Raw genomic sequence first — 25,836 nt, 5'->3', positions numbered from 1 at the left:
CACACATGCATTAGCATGGCCTGCATAGCGTCAGGGTCAACACCATCACTGCCTGCCGCCCCAACACCATGTCCCACTGGAATGTCTTCAGGGCAATGACACACATGGAATTGTCATCTCCTATGATAACAATGCCTTCTTCTGGAATCCGTCCTCAAGAAACTGCCTGAGGCTGTTTTACAGTTAACTTTTTAAAAATATATATATAAGTGAAAGAAGTATACTCTAAAAGCACAATAAAACATATAGGCTGGTAAACGCATAAACTGGTAACATAGTCATTCATTATTACTAAGTATTGTGTACTTTATGTAATTGCATGTGCTATGCTTTTATATGCTGGCAGCACAGTCTCGTTTACACCATCATCATCATCACAAACATGTGAGTAATGTGTTGCATTACAGTGTTATAGCAGCTGCAACATTACTAGGTGATAGGAAGTTTGCAGCTCCATTACGATCTTATGGGGTCACTATCATATATGAGGCCCATGATTCACCTAAATGTTATGTGGTGCATGACTAAGGTACATATGGCTGATCCTGTTAATCTATAGAACTCTGACTAACACACATCATAAAGATGTATTCATTGGGAGTTGCCTCTAGACAGATAGAAGAGAAAAAACATCTTTAACAGGTAGTAAGCATCTTGTTGTTGCAGCTACTGCCCTGGGTGAGCTGATTTAATCCTCACAATCTCTTAAATCAGATACGCATGTTGTTCTCATTTTACAGAGGAGAAAACCAAGGCTCAGGGCTCTAGCCAGTTGGGTCCCATAGTTAGTCACATCTTGGTTTAAAACCTGTCACCTCAATGAACAGACACTATTGATAATTGGTTGTCCATTCTAGGCAACCCTGGGTGTCTGAGGAATGGGGGAAAAGGTGCATCCATTTGAGTTTCTGTGCTGATGGATCTCACAAGAGTTGAGCAAAGCTCTGAGCTGGTTTCTGCTAAAAAGAACAAGGACAGGTGAGAGGTTCCTAACGGGTTGCTGTTGCCCTGCTGTGGCATGCTTGCTCTCCCCCATCTGAGTCATACTGGAGTTTGAGCTGCCCGTGAAGACACAGTGGGCCTTGTTATCTATCATTTGGCCATAGTACAAGCTCTCTTCTGATCTGGGTTGTTGCAATGAACCTGTGCCTTGTTATCTAGCAGGAAGCTTCATTTGCTGGGAAGCAGACACTGATGATAAGCATGATTGCAAACCCTGCTCAGAGATTGGAATCCTATAAAGTACTGTATCTCCTTGTGCATCTGCATGCGAGGAAGCACAACCCACTGAATTTGGAGGCTGTTTTCGTCCTGCCTGGCAACATGTCTGTAGGACAAAGTTGCGGAAATGGCTCAAATATAAGACAAACTTCTATTCAGAAGCAGCTGCAGCATTAGGGACCTTGCTCAGAGAGTCCTATACATCTTGTCAGTGCCTCCCATTTGTGGAGTTTTCACTTTCAGCCACAATCCTGGACAATGAGTCCAGGGACAACCAGCTGAATGGAACTGAGAGCTTGGCTGTATGATTCAGGTTTGAGCCCTGTTTTGTTTTTTTTTTTTAGACAGAGTCTTGCTCTGTTGCCCAGGCTGGAGTGCAGTGGGTGATCTCGGCTCACTGCAACCTCTGCCTCCTGGGTTCAAACAATTCTCCTGCCTCAGCCTCCAGAGTAGCTGGGACTACAGGTTCATGCCAACACACCCAGCTAATTTTTTGTAGCTTTAGTAGAATTGGGGTTTCACCATAGCGGCCAGGCTGGTCTCGAACTCCTGACCTCGTGATCCACCCTCTTTGGCCTCCCAAAGTGCTGGGATTATAGGCATGAGCCATGGTGCCCAGCCAAGCCCTAACTACTTTATCAACTCATTGTGTAACTCAACTAAATCACTAACCATTCATAACTATAAGCCCTGGTTAATGCTTCTGTAAAATCAGGGAGTGAGGCTGTTTGATGTTGCCCCTGGTGGATATTCAAATATATCCTGAGCACTTTTCTGTCCCTGTGTTAAACAGAGAGGAAAAAGAATCCTGAATCATTAGCAGCTGAAAGTCTAGTAGAAGAGTCCTGAAAACTCCATGTACTCTGAGAGATGTGCATATGTAACATGACGTGAGAACTTGGAGTGTCCTGTGCTTACCAAAGCCTCTTGATATTTCTCCCGGACCCCTGCAAGAATTCCTTCATTGATCTCCTTGACATGAATCCCTTTCCACTCAAGGACCTTTTACAATTTTATCTTAGTAATCATTTCAACTTTTCAGTTTTGTTTTGCAACCTACAGTCGAAGCATACTGGACTTCTCGCTTAGCTGAAAGATAGCAAGTTGAGACGTACTTTGCTCATGCAGTCTCCTTGGCCTGCTAGGCCCATTCCCTCCCTTTTCATCCTCTTCTCCCCTCTCTACATCTTCCAATTCTCCTTGGTCTTCTGGTACCAGCACAGATGCCATCCTTTCCAACCATCTTTCCAAAATCTATCTAGGTGAGTATAACATGTTTCCTCTGTGAGCTAAAATGATGCTTGCTTTCTCCTTCGTGAACAACAGCTGTGTTTCCTGAGCCCCCAGCTTCATCCAGAACCCCATGCCTCTCCTTCTGCATCCTTGTTGACTATTCCTAAAGGGCTCTGTGTCTGGGTCATGGGAACCAACTCCTTAACAATGATGAAAATTCTTTACTGAACTGAATTAAACTTGGAAAGAAAACCCTAATGTTATCCTAAAGTCAGATATGCATTAAGTAGCCACTGTGGGCTGGGTATCGTATTAGGCCTTGTCTGAGTCAAAAATTTCAGGCTGCTACAACAAATTACCATAGCCTTGGGGGCTTAAATGGCAAACATTTATCCCTCCTAGTTCTGTAGGCTGAGAAGTACAAGATCAAGGTACCCTCACAACTGGCATGTGGTGAGAACCTGTTTCCTGATTTGTGGATAGCTGTTTCCCTGTGGTAGCCTCACGTGGCCAAAAAAAATAATCTCTCTCATGTTTCTTCTTATAAGGGTACTAAACCCATTCATGAGGGCTTCAAGGGCCCCACCTCCTAATACCATCATTGGTGGTTGGGATTTTGACACAGGAACTTAAGGGACACAAACATTCAGTTCGTAACAGGCGTGGGTCACATTAAACAAGACAGAATAGGTGCTTCCCTCATGAAGCTGACAGCCAAGTGAGTGGGAACCAAGCCAGAGAGCAAGGCGCTCTCATTCCCCTTTCCCTTCTTTTTCCCACACTCCTACTTTTGTTTACTCCTGATTTGAATGGCTGCCGGGTTTCAGGACAGTCTACCTGGCTCTGGCCTGATTATCCCTTGGCACTCAGCTCTAACAGCTGCCTGTTGAATTCACACCTAGTCAGAACTCCTTATTGGTCAGGAGGTAACTAATTCTCTGATCTCCTTCCAGTCCCTGGAGTCCACCTGGGCTGCATTCCTGTCTTGTAGCTTCTGACTCAGAGTAAGGCCCTGGGTTCTCCATTGAAATGGATCAGACTTTGGTTTTCAGGGACTGCCGCCTGCACAGTCATCATCTGTGTGCACATCTTCTACCAAAACTCTGGGTTTCCTGACATTAGGGACCACCTGTCAGGACCCTCACACAGAAGAGCAGTAGAGGAAATATTTGTGCATGAGAAGATCCAAGATTGCTGGAGGCAGGAATGCCTCAAGGGAATAACTAATTCTTGTTTACTGAGGCAGAAAAGGGATTCAGAGTATTCCAGAATAGACCAGCACTGCCTATGGGTTGCAGGTGCAAAGTTGGAGGGTGGCATTTGATTTTAGCTCCTTCATTTCCCAGAGTTGTAGTCTCAAAGAATCTTAAAGCATGAAGCTAGATGGAAAAATACATATCATCTGCTTGAACCTGCCAATTTTACAAATGAGAAAAATGAGACCCTGGAAAGTGAAATCATCCCTCCAAGCTAACCAGATGCTGAGAGACAGAGAGGGTTCCACTGCAGCTTCTGGCTCCATCTGAGGTGATCTGGGTCCCTTTTATTTGGCCTTGACTTCTTTAGTATTCGTTTTCTAATTAAGCCTCGTTATGTGCCTTTTAAACGAATGCTTGCTCTTTTTTCTTTTTAATTTTCTTGAGAAGAGAAAAAGAGAAAGACAAAAAAAGCTGATCTAATTTAGAAAACAAGAAAATAATCCTGAATCCTTGATGCCCAGATTTCCAGAAACCCCATGAAAGCTTTTCGCCCCCTTTTCTTTTTTGTTTAAATTTTGATTCAGCAAGAGGAAATAAATGAACCTAGACAGAGAGGCCTTACATCTCATCTTTTCAAATGCTTTCTCCTTTTATTTTTCTCTGTCTTGACTGTCAGGGGATGTGGCTTTTAACAGACCATCAATGTATGTAATGAGCAAATACAATAACAACAGTGAATTACTCTTTTGATAGGTCCATAGATGTGTTCCCAGTGGGATTTAATTTATAGATGGTCATACCTGGAAGATTCTGGATGCGTGATAGAAATCAACATGAAAAAAGCAACGCACGCTCATGCACACACATGAAACTTCATAATAAAAACTTGATTTGTACCTGGTAAGTAGACACCCCATAAAAAGCCCAAGTGAAAAAGATGTAATGGCTTGGGCGTGGTGGCTCACGCCTGTAATCCCAGCACTTTGGGAGGCTGAGGCAGGCAGATCACTTGAGGTCAGGAGTTTGAGAACAGCCTGGGCAACATGGTGAAACCCTATCTCTATTAAAAATGTAAAAATCAGGCCAGGCACGGTGGCTCACGCCTGTAATCTCAGCACTATGGGAGGCCAAGGTGGGAGAATCACGAGGTCAGGAGATTGAGATCATCCTGGCCAACGTGGTGAAACTCTGTCTCTACTAAAAATACAAAAATTAGCTGGGCATGGTAGCCGGTGCCTGTAATCCCAGCTACTCAGGAGACTGAGGCATGAGAATCAATTTGAACCCGGGAGGTGGAGGCTGCACTCCAGCCTGGGCGACAGAGGGAGACTAAGTCTCAAAAAAAAAAAAGACATGATGGAGCTTCTTCTGCAGGAAAGCGAGGAGGGGCCTCCCGTGAGTGCTGGAGGGGCTTCCGGAGAAGGAGCCGCCAGAAGAAATAGCCTCTCCTCCATCTCCTACTACTATACTTTATGACTCCAGCAGGTCCAAAGAAAAGAAGGGAAAACAGGGTAGGGAAGCGAAATGAGAAGGGAGCGTGAGGTCTGATGATATGCCGGCTCCTGGGGGTGGGTCCTGCCTTCTGTCCTCTGGGAATCTCCAGCACTCTCTCCCCTTCCTTCCCTCCACTTCTCACTTCCTCCAATTTATTTGCTGTGTTGCAGCCAGGATCCTCATTCTCAAATTGGGCATGCCTGTGGTCACAGTCCGTCTTTGGAACATGGCTCACAGGCCCTCCATGGTCTGGTCCCTGACACTCCACACTCTCCCTACAGCTCCTCTTCTGCCCGCAGAGAGCAGCGATCATGAATAGTTGGCCAGAGCTCTGTCTGTAAACGGTAAACGCAGCATGTTACAGCCCCTATTCCCACAGTGACTACGGTGAAAAGGTGCACAGGTCAATGTTGAAGGCAAGCTTTCTGGTGCCAGGCCCATCTCATTTGATCCTCTCAGTAACTGAGTGTTGAGAGAGCTGAAGAAACCTGCCCACATCTCTCAGTGAAAGAAAACAAAAGACATGTTTTGTATTTCCATATTCTCAGCTCTGAGAAGGGGCCCCCGCCCACAGGAAGAGTTCCATACAGATTGGTGTGAAGTGACACAACTGAGCTTTTGTGTAAGGACCGCCCAAAATCATGGTCCCAAGAAAGAAGCCTGAGTTTGAAGCCATTCCCCAAAACAAAAGGCAATGGACATATTGGCCCGTGAAAGGTACCACTTCCACAGTGTCGTGCTGAGAGTGTGTCAGCCTCCCGCCCACCCACGCCCCGTTTCTCAATGATTCCTGTTGACAACACTTCAGGTTAAGCCATATTTCTACTTTACAGATAGGGAGAAAAAGCCCAGGGAGGCAAAGTCTATTGTCCGCAGCTGCACAGTAGTAAATGCCTGATGGCATTCAGTATCAGGCCCATCTGACCCAAAGACTGTTTCTTTCTTTTGTTTCATGCTGGATTTCATGGAAATGGAGAGTGGCTAGAAGCCCAGATTTACCCCAGGGCTTACCTACTGCCCTTGGTACACAGTTGCTTTGCCACGCCGATGAGCTCTGGGCTGCGGCAGAGCTCTTATTGTGTTGTCTGGTGACATGAGTATTCAAAGTACTTATCAAAAGATAATCAAACCTAGACAGCCAGGGTCAGAGTCAATCATTACAATTCGTCTCACCTGCGTTCCCAGGGACTGTTTAACAGCAGCATTTGGCACTGAGGATGTTTAGGTTTTGCTCTATCTTGAGAACGTTCTGAGGATTAAATGAGATAATGCATGCAAAATGCTTACAACCATGCTTGGAATAGAACAAGTCTTCAATAAGTATTTAGGCTAGAAATTTTTACCAAAATGAATTCAACAACACATTTATTTTTTCTTAGTGCTCAGTGTGGGCCAAGAATTACTCTCAGTGCTCAGGATATATCAGTGAACAAAAGAAAGGAGGTGCCTAAGTCTTATGGAACAAAGCAAAAAAGGATCTCTGTCCACGGAACAGAGAAGGACAATAGTAAACAGAATGAATCAGGAATGGGTACAGCGTGTTAGCAGGTGACGAGGTGCTCTGGAAGGACCACAGAGCAGGTGCCAGAATCAGAGTGCTGGGTGGGTGGGCAGGTGGGTGTGAATATTCACTGGGGTGGTCGAGGTCAGCCTCGCTGGAAAGGAGAACAGGGAAAAGGCACTGGTCACATCAGCTGTGGGGTTTCTGCAGGAAAAGCTGAAAGGCAGGCGTATGGCTAAGTAGTTGAATCAAGGTAATGAGGTCCACGTGGCTGAACTGGAATGCGTGCAGGGATGCGTGGGGAAGATGGTCCAAGAGCCTTTTGGGAGAATCAGGGAAGATGTGGTGAGACCCTGTCTATGGTCATCGAGAGGCAGTAGACTTGGGCCATGGCTATGAAGCCATGTCAGGGTCTCAGACGGAGGAACACAAAGATAATAATTATGATTCAGTAGGATCTCTCTGTCTTCTGGCTGGAGAATAGGTATGTCATTGAAGGATAAAGTGGAGGCAGAAAGACCTTTTGGGAAGCTATTGTTGCAACCCCAGCAGAAGATGGAGCAGGATGGGAGCAGGGGAGGTGCTATTATCTTCTTAATAGCTGAGATTTCACCCATAGAATTAATCTCCCCTGAATGTCTGCTCTCTTGGAAGCCATTAAAAGAACAAGTCTTCCAACTTTGCATGTTTTCCTTTGTTCCATGCTGCATAGTTTGTCTGACTCTGTGGAAGAGACATAGTTTGTCTCTGACATCCTGCAGGACAGGTTCTGTCCCACCTGGAGCATGTACTTAGGATTCCAGAGGAAGCAGGGAGCCAGGTGTTGACCAAGGGCCCTGAGTGCCTAGGCCACCCTCAGTGGCCACCACCATACCACCTGTAGACTGAGAGAACAACCTCGGACTCATAGTGTGTCTGCCCTCTTCAGACTGAAATTTCTCCAGCTGTAATGTAAGAATTTAGATGATTTGGGCTCTGAGAGTCTTTGGCTCAAACTTTAATAAATTTAGTGATTAAATTTTCCTCCCCTGGCAGATGTCTGGGTGAGATGTCTGCACGGAGCCTGCTGGTAGGAGATTTCTATGGGATGTTAGACATCTTCTGTGTATGGTGACTACTACATTGATGAGTGGCTCATAATGGTAAACACTGTCATTACAGAGATGCCAGGTGACCTGGGTATGCTAGATTTATCCACAAAGAGCCCTGGTTCCCTTAAGGAAGAGCTGAGTTTTCTTCCTTGGTTTTACAGGTATTTATGATGCTCTTGTTCCTCCAGGAATTCTTCTCCATAGACTCATGCTTTTCCAGAAGGCTGAATATCATGGACATTAAGAGTGTGGGATGTGAAATTGGCTAACTGGCCCGTATCTGATTTTCAGCCTGGGCATTCCCATTTCTTGCTAGTCAAAGTGTAGTCCCCAGACCAGCAGCATCTCCCAAGGGCTGGTTAGGCAGGCTGAATCCCAGACACCACCCCGGCCCCAGTGAATCGGGATCTGTATTGTAATAAGAGGCCACAGGACCTGTGTGCATATTCAAGTTGGCGAAAGTTGATGTGATCCCTCTGGGATTTATTTCTCTTATCTGCAATATAGTTGATGAGAACACTTCAGAGAACTATTGTGAGGATCAAAAAATCAATACATAAAGAGCCTTCTTGTGACTGATTCCTATGAGGACCCACTCTCCTAATCACAGAGGCTATCTGGTCACTTTCAGTTCTGGGTACATTAAAAACAGAGATTAGAAGAGCAAAGAAGGGGCCAGGCACGGTAGCTCACACCTGTAATCCCAGCACTTTGGGAGGCCCAGGAGGGCAGATCACTTGAGACTAGGTGTCTGAGACAGCCTGGCTAACATGACCAAACCCCATCTCTACTAAAAATACAAAAATTAACCAGGCATGGTGGTGCATGCTTGTAATCCCAGCTACTCAGGTGACTGAGGCAGGAGAATAATTTAGATCCAGAAGGTGGAGGTTGGCAGTGAGCTGAGATTGTGCCACTTTACTCCAGCCTGGGCAACAGGGTAAGACTCTATCTTAAAAAACAAGAAAAAGGCCGGGCACGGTGGCTCACGCCTGTAATCCCAGCACTCTGGGAGGCTGAGGCGGGCAAATCACCTGAGGTCAGGAGTTCAAGACCAGCCTGGCCAACATGGCAAAACTCCATCTCTACTAAAAAATACAAAAATTAGCCAGGCTTGGTGTCACGTGCCTATAATCTTAGCTACTTGGGAGGCTGAGGGAGGAGAATCCCTTGAACTTGGAAGGCAGAGGTTGCATTGAGCTGAGATCGCACCACTGTACTCCAGCATGGGCAACAAGAGTGAGACTCTATCTCAAAAAATAAAAATAAAAATAAATAAATAAAAAGAAGAGCAAAGAAGGGCCAGTGGAGTTCTCCATGCACCTGCTCCAGGTACAGACCCCAGGACTTTTGACGGGGAGATGAGGGTGCAAGTTCATAGTTTCTGAGCAGGTATGCTGCCTTGCCAAGGTGCTGGTTGGTTACTTTACCTGTATTTACAGTGATGCTATGATGAAGGCACAATCATCCTTGATTTACAAACAAGGAAATGACTCTCTGAGGTCAAATACTTTTCCAAGGTCAACTAGTCAATGGTAATGTTCTGGTAAAGCCTGAAACATTTTCACAGAGAGTCAGCAATAAAGGAGGCATTCAATGTCAGACCTGCATGGAGAGGAGGAAGAAGGGCAGGGGCAACATCGGGTTATCAGTGGTGTGCTGAAGCTGGCTTACGCTCCCCAGCACAGCTGACTTCTGCATTAAAGTTTCAGGAATTTTGCACACCAGTTTTTAAGCAGTCATCATTAAAAATTAAATTATATAAAATCATAATTAGATAAATTAGGCTAAAAGAGCAATGATAATGAATATGCAAAATGCATCACTTTCTAATTATTTATCACATTTTGCTATTATCTATGGTCTTGATGTTATGTACATCTATGTTATCCAAATGGTGGAAATATGCTACTGCTCAGCTCTTCACCACTCTCAATTTAGTGAAGTCATATTTGCAGCCAGACATTGGCCACAGTGGGAGTATTTACACCATAGAAATTGGCACATGCTACAAGTCAGTTTATTGCTTTGTTGACACATTAGACTTAAGAAGATAATGGAGGAAATGTTAATAAAGCAGATTTAACTTAAAAGTGTGCTGGGTCGATATCTATAACACTGCAAATAGCACAAAGCAGGATGCACTATTCCAGAATTGAAAACTATTATCTGATTCAACAAAGAAGTTGCCCACATCACTGAAGAAAAAGTGAAGTTCTCATATTTCTTTGCTGTTTCACTTTTGTTTTACTCATTACTATAAAGGAAAATATCGACCAATATTGATGTTAGAACTATAATCACTTGTCAGTTGCAACCACAGATTTGCTAAAAATAGGAGCATTCAGCAAAAATCAATGAAATCATTCTATGAGAAGCAACTGACTATATGGAATTTATAATGAGGAGTACTGCATATTTTATTATTATTTATAAATTTATAACAAAGTTGTGTGTGTGTGTATATATATATACACACACACACACATATGTATATATGCATGTTATATATATGTATATGTATATGTTATATATATGTATATGTATATATGTACATATATATGTATATGTGTATATGTGTGTGTGTATATATACACACATATATGCACACACACACACATATATACACACACACATACACATATACACACACACACTTTATATATATATATATATAGGCATACTTTTATTTTTTCTAGAGAGTTGTTCCACATTTACTAAAATTTACCAGAACATCGCTGGCTAACCCACCTTAAAGCATTGCCATTTATAGCATCCCGTGGTAGAACGAGCTCAGCTTGGGGGCCAGAAATTGCTAGTACATGGCACACCTAGAGTGAAATCCTGGGCCTCTGGCCTAACAATGATTTTACTGCTCTGATCCACATCCTTCTTATCTTTAAAGTGTGAACAGTAATAGTGTCTTAGGTGTATTGTGAGAGTGAGTGGACAATATAAGTTAATGCTACTATCCTTTCAAGAATAGCAACACAAAAGAAACAAAAATCTCATAGAACTTCCTCCCCTCCCTTCTTTCCTCCCCTCCCCATTCCAATGCATACATATATAAATTAAAGAACCTCCTTATCCCTTGCCTAATATGCTAATGTCTTCAGTATTTGTTTAGCTGTACTGCAAGTTCAACTCCCCAGCATCTATTGTTTATAGCTGGAGATGTAAAACTGGGGACCATTCCAAGTTCAATCTTCCTTTTCCTCTTCTCCCCTACAAGAATCTTTGTTAACAGGATTGATGTGTGCAAAAGGGAAGAAAAAATCCAAAATCCCTTTATGAACTACAATGTGATATATAATCATAAGGTACAGATTTCTCACCAGTGGGACTATAAGCTGCTCATTTGAAATTTCTTTTCTTTTCTTTTTTTTTTTTTTGAGATGGAGTTTTGCTCTTGTTGCCCAGACTAGAGTATAATGGCCGATCTCGGCTCACTGCAACCTCCACCTCCAGGGTTCAAGCGATTCTCCTGCTTCAGCCTCCTGAGTAGCTGGGATTACAGGCACGTGCCACCACCTCCAACTAATTTTGTATTTTTAGTAGAGACAGGGTTTCTCCATGTTGGTCAGGCTGGTCTCGAACTGCTGACCTCAGGTGATCCACCTGCCCTGGCCTCCCAAAGTGCTGGGATTACAAGCATGAGCCACCATGCCCGGCCTATTCATTTGAAATTTCTACTTCCATCATTTTCTGTACTAGGCACTTGGAAGGTGCACAAAACTCTCTGGTAAATTAAATTGCAATGAAATAATAGTTAATCTTTGCTCAGAACATTAAAAATAAAGGCTTTAGCTAGTGATTCATGAGTCAAACACGACTTTTGAAACTTGTGGTTTGATTTTCAGTATCTCTACTGTTACTTTGTTTTACTTGTACCATATAGCCAGAAAAGACTGAAAAAGGGAAAAAAGAGTTTATCACTTCCTTGGCAGGCTTATCTTATGGTTCCAACTCTGCACTTTTCTACTATGAGTGCAATCAGGAGAGAAAAAACAGCTTTGTTTCCTTCTGTTTTTGATTTTCATCCTGGGCTGTAGGGAGAAGTGTGGAAGTATGTTCCTTCCATTTGAATCACTAGTGTTTTAGTTGGAAAGCAAAGAGGAAATGAGCTTCTACAAAAGAATCAAGATTCTGGAGACAGTTTCTTAAAAAGCTGAACATGGATATACCATATTAACCAGTAATACCACTCTTAGGTATACACCCAAGAGAAATAAAAATGTATGTCCACACAAAGACTTACACACTCACATTCCTAGCTGTATTATCAATAAGAGCCTCAGATGGAAAGCAACCCAAATGCCCATCAATTGGTGAGTAAATAGACTAAATGTATAACCATGCAATGGAATATTATTTAGCAATAAAAATGGATAAACTGTTACACATGCTATGTCAACTAACCTCAAAAATGCTATGATAAGTGAAAGAAGCCAGACACAAGAGACCACCTATTGAATAATTCCATTTATGTGAAATAATCTAGAAAAGGCAAATCTGTAGATACAAAGGTAGATTAGTAATTGTCTGGAGAAGTGGGTGGGGGTGGGGTACTGAAATGAAATGAAATGTTGCCAACAGTAAATGGGCCTAAGAAATCGTGTTAGGTTGATGGAAATCTTCTAAAACTGATTTATAGTGATAGTTACACAAGTTGGTGAATTTACTAAAGAATCATTGAATAGTATACTTTAAAATGAGTGCATTATATGGTATGTAAAATATGCTGTTTTTGTTTATTGTCTCACTGCTATAAAGAAGTGCCTTAGACTGGGTAATTCATGAAGAAAAGATGTTTAATTGGCTCATGGTTCTGCAGGCTGTACAGGAAGCATAGCTGCTTCTGCTTCTGGGGAAGCCTCAGGAAACTTATAATCATGGCAGAAAGTGAAGAAGATGCAAGCACATCTTACATGGCAGGAGCAAGAGCAAGAAAGAAAGGGGGAAGGTGCTGTACTCTTTTAAACAACCATATCTCACAATAACTCACTCACTCACTCACTATTACGAGAACAGCACCAAGGGAATGGTGCTAACTCACTCAGGAGGACTCTGACCACTGGATCCAATCACCTCTCACCAGGCTCCATCTCCAACACTGGGGATTACAACTGGACCTGAGATTTGGGTGAAGACACAGATCCAAACCATACAGTATGCCTAAATAAATTTATATCTAAAAGAAGGTTCAGGAGATAAGTACATGTTGCCAGCATTCTTTTAGCCTTGACCAATTATCAGTGAGTGTCTCAGGCTCTGTCTTTGACCACAGAAAAGCTGTCAGTAGCTCTGTGTTCTACACCGCCAGTTGCTCAGCTCCACTGAAACTTGATAACACATTAGTCCTTCTAGAGCTATACCTGCAGGTAGGTGAACACCCATGAACCAAGTGCTGTATTTCATGCTAACAATGCCCAGCTATCTCCAAAGGCAATCGCTGGAGCCTTTTCACGCTAAATTAGAGCTAAGCATTGTAATCACCTGCTAGGAAAATAAACTCACTCTGGTTTCAGGAGCTTTGTGCTTTTATACCGGTCAGACTCCTTGAACTGCTGCCAGCAAACCAGGAATAGACATCAATGAGAGACAGATGGAGCCTTTGGGACTGTGTTTTGGTAATAATGATGTGGTTAACCTTGTTCAGAATGAAATGAAACGTTATGAGCCACCCTCCCTCTCACAGCACCTTGGCTGCTCTTTGTGTGGCAACGACTTCACTAATTGAGTGTTAGAATTATCTTCATTTCCTAAAGTGCGATAAAAAATATGTATTTTAAAAAAAGAAAAACAAGAAAAGAATTAGCTTCATTTCTGCAGGAAACATAAGTGTGTTTGTGTACACGGGGTGTTGGGGTGGAAAAAGGGAAAATAAATAAAAGGGGAAGGAAAAAGGGCATTCAGCAAATGAACAGCTTGGAATAGATCTCTGTGATCTACAAAAGATAGAACAAAACAAACAGCCACAAATAGAAAGGCGGTCAGCATGCTGTGCTGTGTGATCCACACAGAGACTCTCAAGTAGTCTTCCCCATATTGTGTGGAGCTGGCATTCCTATTTCTATTTTACAGATGAAGAAACTGAGGCTAAGGAGGGTAAAAACCCTACCCCAGTCACCAAGAAGTAAGTGGCTGCTGCAGGCCAGACTCTCCTGTTTGGCTCAAAGCCCAGGACGTTTTCCCACAATACTCTGTCTGAATATTCTCTAGTGGGTTTCAATGGTACAGAAAGAGGGAGCCTCACTCACCAGCCCGTTTTCTTTTCACACAAGAATGTGAGAAATCTGTGGCCTGGACAGTCCCTTCCTTTCTCTGCTCTTCACAGCCAAGTGAGAAATTCTGTGCATTAAGAAAAGGGGAGAGAACGGAGCCTGTGTCTCATCTTCTTAGACCCATCCTCCTCCCTTTCCTCAGAGCCTAGGCACTCACAACCCCTTGCTATGAAAATGAAAGATTTGAATCTGGAATCAGGAAGCTGTATACTTCAGTCACACAATAGGTAGTAGCTGTAACAAACTTCATTCCTTAGATGCATCATTTTACTAGGAGGCTGTTGCTTCATTTGGAATCCATTGCTTTGTCCTTTTCAGAGAGGTTTTGTCACCCAGAGTATCCATGTCAATCAACATCAATGCCAGAAATCCACCTATCCTAAAATCACCTCACTTAGGCATGGACTTAACTGTCAAACAATTGTTATTGATTTTATTTGGAGCCACTCAGTGGGGCTCTCTCTAACAAAGCTGTCCCATCCCCTTACGTTTTGCTACAAAGGTGATATTCATTCCTTACAGGGCATGCAGCATCTCATATCCATAAGGTTTCTCATGCCTGGGCTGTGGGGCTCCCCCGCACTTCCAGAGTCAGTTTGTTCTTACTCTGCTCTCAAAACCAAGATCCACGTCTGCCTTCTTTAGCATGTGGTGCCTGCCTGCACCTGTTCCATGGCTCCTAATTCTCCTGGGGCTCTGTGCTTACTTCTCTTATAATGTTGACAGTACAGTACTGTAACTGCTGGCTTGCTTGCCTGCCTGTTCTTGAAACACAATAGAAGTGTCTTCCTGGAGAGGGCAGAATGGTAACAGGACACCTCAGATAGGGAGATTCTTGAGGGCAGGGACTGTGTTTTATCTGTCTTCTAATTGCAGCCCCAAGGATAGTTACTGGAAGATAGTTGACCTGTATTAAATATTTGTAGAATAAGGAATAACTGAAGAAGTCTATAATTCAGTCCAAGAAAACTAAATGTCATTGGAGGTCTTTCCATTCTGGGGTCCAGTCAAGAGGACTCATAGGATACCCACTGGATAATGGGTATTATCCCTTCTTTCAGAGATGCTCTGCCCCTGCCCAGAGGGGAGGAATCTAGAGAGGCAGTATGGCTATCCACTCCATTAAAACCATATGACCACAAGCCTCAATTTTCCCATCAGTATAATGGGAATAATACCTGTTGTAACCCCAGATTTCAGGTTGGTTATGCCCCTAAAAATCTATATGATATTTACCAAATAAAGGGACAGATAATCTTTGATCAAGTTGTGGCCAAAAATGTGACATTTGTCTGAATCCAATCAGATCCAGTTAAGATCTACAAATGTTAGTCAGTGGACTCTATAGCCGTTGAATTATTCTGTCCTTAGATTTGCTAAACCATTGTCAGTTTTATTGCTATTATTTATTATTCTGTCCTCTCCAGGAAGACATTAAGAACACGCTGTCAAGAAAAGGATGATACGTGTGTTGAAAAATGTAGAACAATTCACTTTCCAGGTGGGGTGTGGGGGCTGTGGCTTCTCTGTGAACTTTCTTTGTGTGCTGTGAAAAATTTTCCAACTGCAGCTTATTGTCCTGTGATTAGACTCTGGGGCTCCACAGGTAAGAGATGAACAATTCTAGGGGTAATTGAACACTCCACAAATTTTCACAGTGGATCAGCACTGAGCCACTTAGCCCAGGTATTTCTGTGATTGCAATGCTGAGAAAATGTACACCGTTAAATGGCTCTCAAATCACTCTTTCATCTGAGCAAAACAGGACTTGTTATTTGCAGTCTAGGTCATAAAAGCAAGTGGTTTTGGAACAATGGCTGCTTAGAGACTAAGAGAAAAGTTTTTGTTTGGAAATTTGAGTTCTTAAAATCCAGGCATCAAAAATTTCAAAGAGTAGAAAATATATAAAAGTCTTTGCACTCTCTACCCCTTTATTTGGTAAATACCATTATAGATTGTTGGAGACATAGCCAGCCTGGAACCTGGGGTTATAAGAGGTATTAGTCCCATTATATTGATGGGAAAATTGAGGCTTGTGGTCATATAGTTTTAAAGGAGTGGATAGCCATACTACCTCTCTAGATTCCTCCTTTTTGGTCAGGGGGCAGGGCATCTCAGAAAGGCAGCAGCCCTAGTCAGGGGATTATAGATAAAAAACCCATCTTCCTGGGACAGAGCACCTGGGGGAAGGGGTGGCTGTGGGTGCAGCTTCAGCAGACCTTACTGTTTCTGCCAATGGGCTCTGAAGAGAGCAGTGGATCTCCCAGCACAGCACTTGAGCTCTGGTAAGGGACAGATTGCCTCCCCAAGTGGGTCCCTGACCCCTGTGCCTCCTGACTGGGAGACATCTCCCATCAGGGATTGACAGACACTTCATACAGGAGAGCTCCAACTGTTATCCGGTGGGTGCCCCTCTGGGACGAAGCTTCCAGAGGAAAAAACCGGCAGCAATCTTTGCTATTCTACAGCCTCTGCTGGTGATACCCAGGCAAACGGGGACTGGAGTGGGCCTCCAGCAAACTCCAGCAGTCCTGAAGCAGAGGGTCCTGATTGTTAGAAGGAAAACTAACAGAAAGGAATAGCATCAACATCAACAAAAAAGACGTCCACACAGAAACCCCATCAGAAGGTCACCAGCCTCAAAGACCAAAGGTAGATAAATCCACAAAGATAAGAAAAAACCAGTGCAAGAAAACCTGAAAATTCCAAAAACCAGAACACCTCTTCTCCAATGGATCACAACTCCATTCCAGTAAGGAAACAAAACTGGATGGAGAATGAGTTTGACGAATTGACAGAAGTTGGCTTCAGAAGGTGGGTAATAACAAACTTCTCTGAGCTAAAGGAGCATGTTCTAACCCAATGCAAGGAAGCTAAGAACCTTGAAAAAGGGTTAGAGGAATTGCTAACTAGAATACCTAGTTTAGAGAAGAACATAAATGACCTGATGGAGCTGAAAAACACAGCACGAGAACTTCACGAAACATACACATTATCAATAGCCAAATTGATCAAGCAGAAGAAAGGATATCAGAGATTCAAGATCAACTTAATGTAATAAAGCATGAAGACAAGATTAGAGAAAAAAGAATAAAAAGGAACAAAGAAAGCCTCCAAGAAATATGGGACTACGTGAAAAGATCAAACCTATGTTTGATTGGTGTACCTGTAAGTGATGTGGAGAATAGAACCAAGTTGGAAAACACTCTTCAGGATGTTCTCCAGGAGAACTTCCCCAACCTAGCAAGACAGGGCAACATTCAAATTCAGGAAATACAGAGAACACCACAAGATACTCCTCGAGAAGAGCAACCCCAAGACACATAATCTTCAGATTCACCAGGGTTGAAATGAAGGAAAAAAATGTTAAGGGCAGCCAGAGAGAAAGGTTGGGTTACCCACAAAAGGAAGCCCATCAGACTAACAGCCTATCTCTCTGCAGAAACCCTACAAGCCAGAAGAGACTGGAGGCCAATATTCAACATTCTTAACAAAAAGAATTTTCAACCCAGAATTTCATATCTAGCCAAACTAAGCTTCATAAGTAAAGGAGAAATAAAATCCTTTACAGACAAGCAAATGCAGAGAGATTTTGTTACCACCAGGCCTGCCTTACAAGAGCTCCCAGAGGAAGCACTAAACATAGAAAGGAAAAACTAGGAACAACCACAGCAAAAAATTACCAAGTTGTAAAGGCCATTGACACTATGAAGAAACTGCATGAACTAATGGGCAAAATAACCAGCTAGCGTCATAATGACAGGATCAAATTAACACATAGCAATATTAACCTTAAATGTAAACAGGCTAAATGCTTCAATTAAAAGACATAGAATAGCAAATTTGATAGAGTCAAGACCCATTGGTGTTCTGTATTCAGGAGACCCACCTCTCATGCAAAGACACACATAGGCTCAAAATAAAGGGATGAAAGAATATTTACCAAGCAAATGGAAAGCAAAAAAAAAAAAAAAAAAAAAAAAAAAAAAAAAAAAAAAAGGCAGGAATTCCAATCCTAGTCTCTGATAAAACAGACTTTAAACCAACAAAATCAGAAAAGACAAAGAAGGGCATTACATAATGGCAAAGGGATCAGTGCAACAAGAAGAGCTAACTATCCTAAATATATATGCACCCAATACATGAGCACCCAGATTCATAAAGCAAGTTCTTAGAGACCAACAAAGACACTTAGACTCACACAATACTAGTGGGAGATTTTAACACTCCATTGTCAATATTAAACAGATGAAAATGAGACAGAAAATTAACAAGGATATCCAGGACTTGAACTCAGCTCTGGATCAAGTGGACCTAATAGACACCTACAGAACTCTCCACTCCAAATCAACAGAATATACATTCTTCTCAGCACCACATCACACTTATTCAAAAATTGGCCACATAATTAGAAGTAAAACATCTCTCAGCAAATGCAAAAGAATGGAAATCATAACAAACAGTCTCTCAGACCACAGTGCAATCAAATTAGAACTCAGGATTAAGAAACTCACTCAAAATCCCACAACTGCATGGAAACTGAACAACCTGCTCCTGCATGACTACTGAGTAAATAATGAAATTGAAGCAGAAATAAATAAGTTCCTTGAAACCAATGAGAACAAAAATACAGTGTACCAGAATCTCTGGGACACAGTTAAAGCAATATTTAGAGGAGAAGTTATAGCACTAAATGCCCACAAGAGAAAGCAGGAAAGATCTAAAATCAATACCCTAACATTACACTTAAAAAAAACAGAGAAGCAAGAGTGAGCAAATTCAAAAGCTAGCAGAAGATGAGAAATAACTAAGATCAGAGCAGAATGGAAGGAGATAGAGAGATGAAAAACCCTTAAAAAAAATCAGTGAATACAGGGGTGGGTTTTTTGAAAAGGTCAACAAAATAGATAGATTACTAGCCAGACTAAAAAAGAAGAAAAGAGAGAAGAATCAAACAGACACAATAAAAAATGCTAAAGGGGATATCACCCCTGATTCCACAGAAATACAAACTACCATCAGAGAATACGATAAACACCTCTACACAAATCAACTAGAAAATCTAGAAGAAATGGATAAATTCCTGGACACATACACCCTCCCAAGACTAAACCAGGAAGAAGTCGAATCCCTGTATAAACCAATAATAAGTTCTGAAATCAAGGCAGTAGTTAATAGCCTACCAATCAAAAAAAGCCCAGGACCAGATGGATTCATAGCCAAATTCTACTAGAGGTACAAAGAGGAGCTGGTACTATTTCTTCTGAAATTATTTCAAACAACAGAAAAAGAGAGACTCCTTCCTAACTCATTTTATGAGGCCAGCATCATCCTGATACCAAAACCTGGCAGAGGCACAACTGGCCAGAAAATTTCAGACCAGTATCTCTGATGAACATCTATACGAAAATCCTTAATAAAATGCTGGCAAACCCAATCCAGCAGCACATCAAAAAGCTTATCCACCACGATCAAGTCAGCTTCATCCATTGGATGCAAGGCTGGTTCATCATACACAAAACAGTAAATGTAATCCATCACATAAACAGAACCAATGACAAAAAAACACATGATTATCTCAATAGATGCAGAAAAGGCCTTCAATAAAATTCAACACCTCTACATGCTAAAAAGTCTCAATAAACTAGGTATTGATGGAAGGTGTCTCAAAATAATAAGAGTTATTTAGGACAAACCCACAGCCAATATCACACTTAATGGGCAAAAGCTGGAAGCATTCCCTTTGAAAATCAGCACAAGACAAAGAAGACCTCTCTCACCACTCCTATTCAACATAGTATTAAAGGTTCTGGCCAGGGCAGTCAGGCAAGAGAAAGAAATAAAGCATATTCAAATAGGAAGAGAGGAAGTCAAATTGTCTCTGTTTGCAGATGACATGATTGTATATTTAGAAAACCCCATCATCTCAGCCCAAAATCTCCTTAAGCTGATAAGCAACTTCAGCAAAGTCTCAGGATACAAAATCAGTGTGCAAAGATCACAAGTATTCCTATGCACCAATACCAGACAAACAGAGAGTCAAATCATGAGTGAACTCCCATTCACAATAGCTACAAAGAGAGTAAAATACCTAGGAATACAACTTACAAGGAATGTGAAGGACCTCTTCAAGGAGAACTACAAACCACTGCTCAAGAAAATAAGAGAGGACACAAACAAATGGAAAAACATTCCATGCTCATGGATAGGAAGAATCAATATCGTAAAAATGGCCATACTGGCTCAAAGTAATTTATTGATTCAATGCTATTCCCATCAAGCTACCATTGACTTTCTTCACATAATTAGAAACAACTCTTTTAAATTTCATATGGAACCAAAAGAGAGCCCATATAGCCAAGACAATCCTAAGCAAAAGGAAAAAAGCTGGAGGCATCACACCACCTCACTTCAAACTATACTACAAGGCTACAGTAACCAAAACAGCATGGTACTGGTACCAAAACAGATATATAGACCCATGGAACAGAACAGAGGCCTCAGAAATAATGCTACACATATACAATCATCTGATCTTTGACAAACCTGACAAAAACAAGCAATGTGGAAAGGATTCCCTATTTAATAAATGGTATTGGGAAAATTGGCTAGCAGTATGCAGAAAACTGAAACTGGACCCCTTCCTTACACCTTATACAAAAATTAACTCAAGATGTATTAAAGACTTAAACATAAGGCCTAAAACATAAAAACCCTAGGAAAAAAACCTAGGCAATATCATTCAGGACATAGGCATGGGCAAAGACTTCATGACTAAAACACCAAAAGCAATGGCAACGAAAGTCAGAATTGACAAATGGCATCTAATTAAACCAAAGAGTTTTGGCACAGCAAAAGAGACTATCATCAGAGTGAACAGGCAACCTACAAAATGGGAGAAAATTTTTGCAATCTATCCCTCCGACAAAGGGCTAATATCCAGAATTTACAAGGAACTTAAACAAATTTACAAGAAAAATCAAACAACCCCATCAAAAAGTAGGTGAAGGATATGAACAAACACTTCTCAAAAGAATACATTTATATGGCCAACAAACATGAAAAAAAGCTCATCATCACTGATTATTAGAGAAATGCAAATCAAAACCACAATGAGATACCATCTCATGCCAATTAGAATGACAATCATTAAAAAATCAGGAAACAACAGATGCTAGAGAAGGAGGTGGAGAAATAGGAACGCTTTCACACTGTTGGTGGGAGTGTAAATTCTTTCAGCCATTGTGAAACACAGTGTGGCAATTCCCCAAGGATCTAGAACCAGAAATACCATTTGACCTAGAAATCCCATTACTGTATATATACCTAAAGGATTATTAATAATTCTACTATAATGACACATGCACACATATGTTTATTGCAGCACTGTTCACAATAGCAAAGACTTGGAACCAATCCAAATGCCCATCAATGACAGACTGAATAAAGAAAATGTGGCACATATACACCATGGAATACTATGCAGCCATAAGAAATGATGAGTTCATATCCTTTACAGGGACATGGATGAAGCTGGAAACCATCATTCTCAGCAAACTAACACAAGAACAGAAAACCAAACACCACACGTTTTTTCTCATAAGTGGGAGTTGAAAAATGAGAACACATGGACCCAGGGAGGGGAACATCACACACCAGGGCCTGTTGGGCAGTGGGGGGTAGGGGAAGGATAGGATTAGGTGAAATACCTAATGTAGATGCTGGGGTGATGGATGCAGCCAACTACCATGGCACGTGTACACCTATGTAACATACCTGCACATTCTGCACATGTATCCAAGAACTTAAAGTATAATAATAAAAAAAAAAGTTTTACACAAATAGTGTTAATTTATCTATATGTATTTAACTTTTAATTGTAAAAGAAAAATAAAGGAGTGATGCTGGGAGGCAAACTTGGGTGACCTGATTTTCAGTCTTATGTTTTCTCCAGACAAGTATGTCACTTCATTTATTCTTGGGTTCATTTAAAAATGTAAAACAAATGTCATTTTCCTCTGAGCACTTACAATTCATGAGAGGAGGTGACAGGCTATAACAACTTACGGCTAACTGCAATACGGGCATGAGGAAAGAAGGTCTTTGCACAACCTTGGTTGAGACAGTATAGGGCAGAAAGGGAGCACCCACACCATCTGGAAGTTTTCACCAGTACTTTGCCAAGAAAGAACATAATTTTGGTCTTAAAACTTGTTGTCATGGTTGGTGGATGGAACAGCAGTACAAATGCATATACAAATTATGCTATGAAATTCACCCATTTTGAGTATATAACAATTATTTTTATTATGAAAATGTCTTAGTCAGCTTGGGCTGCTGTAACCAAATAGCATAGACTGGGTGGCTTAAATAATAAACATTTTTTTCTCCTCACAGTTCTGGTGGCTGGAAGTCCAAGATCGGGGTGCCAGCATGGTCAAGTTCTTGGTGAGGGCTCCCTTCCTGGCGTACAAACAGCTGCTTCCTTACTGTGTCCTCACTTGGTGGAGAGAGGGAGCTCTGGTCCCTTCCTCCCTTACAAGGGCACTGATTTTGTCATAGGGGTTTTATCCCCTTGACCTCATCCAAACCCATTTATTTCCCAAATGCTCCACCTCTAAATACTACCACATTGGGGATTAACTAGGGCTTTGATATACCAAGCTGGGATAAATACTAATACTTAGTTCATAGCAGTAAATTATACCCCGATAAAGCTGTTAAATATTAATTACAAATCTATATTACATACAGTTCTCATTCCAGAAAATGAGTCTCCCTTTACTCAGTAAACACATTGATCAGCTTCATGAACTCCTGACTTAATAAATCCCTCTCTAGGTTTTTCAAGACAGATACCTGGGTTAGAGAGGGTTGGTAGACTATTTGCTCCAAGATGCAGAGTATGTAAAATCAGAGAAGCAGTTGTCTTATGGAATGCTCTTTTAATAAAGCCTCATACTTTTCTCTTTCAACAAATGTTTGCTGAGCATCTCCTCAGTGCCTCTGGGCAATATAATATGGTGGGCAGAGTAAGAGTTCTGGAATCTGTCTTGGTTCAAATTTCAGCCCCTAACTTTGTAGTTATGCAGCCTCTAATCCTTAGGCAATGCCAGCATATGTTTCTAAGCCTCCAATTCCTCATCAATAAATCAGGTGAAGGGCCAGCTTCTATTTCATTGGTTAATTGAGAGGATTAAATAAGATGGTACCTAACATAGTATTTAAATGAATTAGATATACAAATAATATCTAAAGTAAGTTTCAGATATTAAGTGTTAACCACACAGGTGATAAAATACTTAAAAGTTTGTACCCTGACCTGTAGCAACTCCTAGTATAGAAGGGAAATAGACAAATAAGCAATTTCAGTTCAGTGTGAAAAGTGCCCAGATAATGAAAAATGTAGTTGCTACAGAAGAACCCAGCCCTAGAAAACCTTCCGTGGAACTCCAAGTCAGGACAGCAATGTCTTCTCTTAAAGGATAAGAAGTGTACATGATTGAAGAAGATAAGAAGTGTAGAAAAGTGAAGAAAGGAAGAAAACATGTCGAATATTACGTGCCGCAAGGTACGTGTCTAACTTGAAAAGTCGAGATGTGCCTAAAACATACATTCCTGTGAAATGAGAGTGTACCAGTGATTGCAACAACCTAGAATTCTCTTAAAAGAACACTTTTTATTTTCCCCATTACTAGGTGGAAAAGTAAATAGCCTAAATGGTTTAGGTTTACACAATCTAAACAATCCAGAGCACGTGAGCTGGAGGAATGCAGATGCTGGGACAGGTAAGCCTTAACGTGCTATGCTGAACCCTAACCCCTTGCTATGTTAAACAGTAGCTATTCAATGAAGATAACCTCAAGCCATGTTAAACAGTAGATATTCCACAAAGATCAGTGTCCAGTAGTTTTTTTTTTTTTTAAACCAATTTTTTTAAACCTATTTGATAGTAAATACAACAGGCATAATTCCTGCAGGACTTCTTTAATATGCAAACAAGCATCATGAAACTCCAGAGAGTTTGAGCTGCTTTTCATATTATTTGGTAATGAAACAACTCATTTTATTCTTTTGCAGAATCTTGATGACTTGCATTTGGAGGAATACACCTTGGGAAATGGTGATTCTGCCCAAACATTTTGTGTTACGGCTGTGAGAAATAGACTTACAGAGGGAGCTGACCAGCCCAACATCTCTAAACTCATGGGTGGAAACTCAGGTTGGATTTAACGTTTTCTCAACTCTACTTCTCTGATTTCAGAGACGAGAGTCTGTGATGTCTTTCTTGGTAGTTTTCAAGTACAAATCACAGTAGTTTTACTGGGCAGTAGAATGATAACCATCTTGGTATTGTGAATGTGAACGCATCTTTCATGCCCAAAGCTGCAGGCACACCAAGATCACAGTAGCATTAGCTCAGAGATGCCTTTGATAGGAAGATCTCCTGCCCTTGGTGCTGTTAAGCCATGCAAGATTTTAGCAGGCCAATCCACCAGGCCCTGGGGATGGCTGACAGGATTTGAGCATCGCTGTGACAGGGAAACATTAACCGATGTCATTGAAAGCAGAGCTGTCCTCCACTCTGCAGAGGGAGGCGTTTGGTGTGTAAGGGGAGAGACAGGGCATACATGACAGGCTGACACCACTGGCAGCTTATTTCAACAGTTTGTGTTTGCTTTCCTTGCTGCCTTTGCACTGAGCTTGGCCCTTCTGGGCTCGTTGCTCTTCTTCCAATGGACTGGTCCCCTTAGACCCAGTGAGATCATTAATAGACTTTGGAAATGAAGAATGCCAGATGGTTATTGTACTATAGGCGTGGGTGGGTGCATGTGCTTGTGTGTAAAAGGCAGAGAGAGGCAGGGTCAGAGAGACAGAGTCAGAAAGACAGAGAGACACAGAGATAGAGATAGGCAGAGACAGAGATTAAAACAGAGAGAGACGGAGACAGAGCAATAGAGAGACACAGAGAGACAGAGTGATAGAGACAGATAGGCAGAAATATACATGGAGAGGCAGAGAGACAGACAGCAGGAGATAAAGAGAGACAGAGAAGGACAGAGACAGAAACAGAAAGACAGAGACAGAGCAACAGAGAGAGACACAAAGAGACAGAGTGAGAGACAGTCAGAGATAGGGAGAGACAGAGTCAGAAAGCAGGAGATAGAGACAGGGGCTGAGACAGAGGGACAGAGAGAGATAGACACATAGAGAGACAGAGAGAATCAGGAAGACAGAGAGAAACAATGAGAGACAGAAAGACAGAGATACAGAGGGGCAGAGACAGTGAGATAAAAACAGAGAGAGCGACAGAGCAACAGAGAGACACAGAGTGACAGAAACCGAGTGGCAAAGATAGGAAGAGGCAGAGAGACAGAGACAGCAGGAGATAAAGAAAGACAGAGACAGAGAAGCACAGAGAGAGAGACACAGAGTCAGTGAGAGATAAAGAGAACCTGAGAGTCAGAAAAGCAGAGACAGAAACAGAGAGACAGAGACAGGTGAGAAGTACCAACATCAAGCCTTCCACTTTGGCTGAATTACGCCAGTCCGCTACCAATCAAACTCCTACTGACGTGTCTGAGACCAGCGTAGCTCAAGGCTGAGGGTTCTCATAAGGGGAAGGAATTCTCTAGATTATGGAAGGAAGCCAATGTTTGTGACCTTCTCTGTACTGAACACATTCATTTCAACCGCCCTTTTAATTTAACCTTCACAGAAGCATTTGTGTGTGGAAATAATTCCCACCTTTCAGCTGGAGAGGCTGAATCTTGGGGGACACCCTTGACTCGTCCACTTTGACTGGTTGGGGG

General features: G+C 41.8%; 1 protein-coding gene across 5 annotated transcripts in view; it reads right to left on the bottom strand.

Moving 5' to 3' along the window:
• CLNK (cytokine dependent hematopoietic cell linker) overlaps window positions 1-25,836 on the bottom strand; it is a 199,433-nt gene that overhangs the window by 119,026 nt on the left and 54,571 nt on the right. The window lies entirely within an intron of this gene.

Source organism: Aotus nancymaae, unplaced genomic scaffold, assembly GCF_030222135.1.
Source record: "Aotus nancymaae isolate 86718 unplaced genomic scaffold, 86718_ANA_hifiasm-v0.15.2.pri h1tg000006l, whole genome shotgun sequence".
Classification (NCBI taxonomy): domain Eukaryota; kingdom Metazoa; phylum Chordata; class Mammalia; order Primates; family Aotidae; genus Aotus; species Aotus nancymaae.
This window is presented reverse-complemented; position numbering and strand designations above follow the sequence as displayed.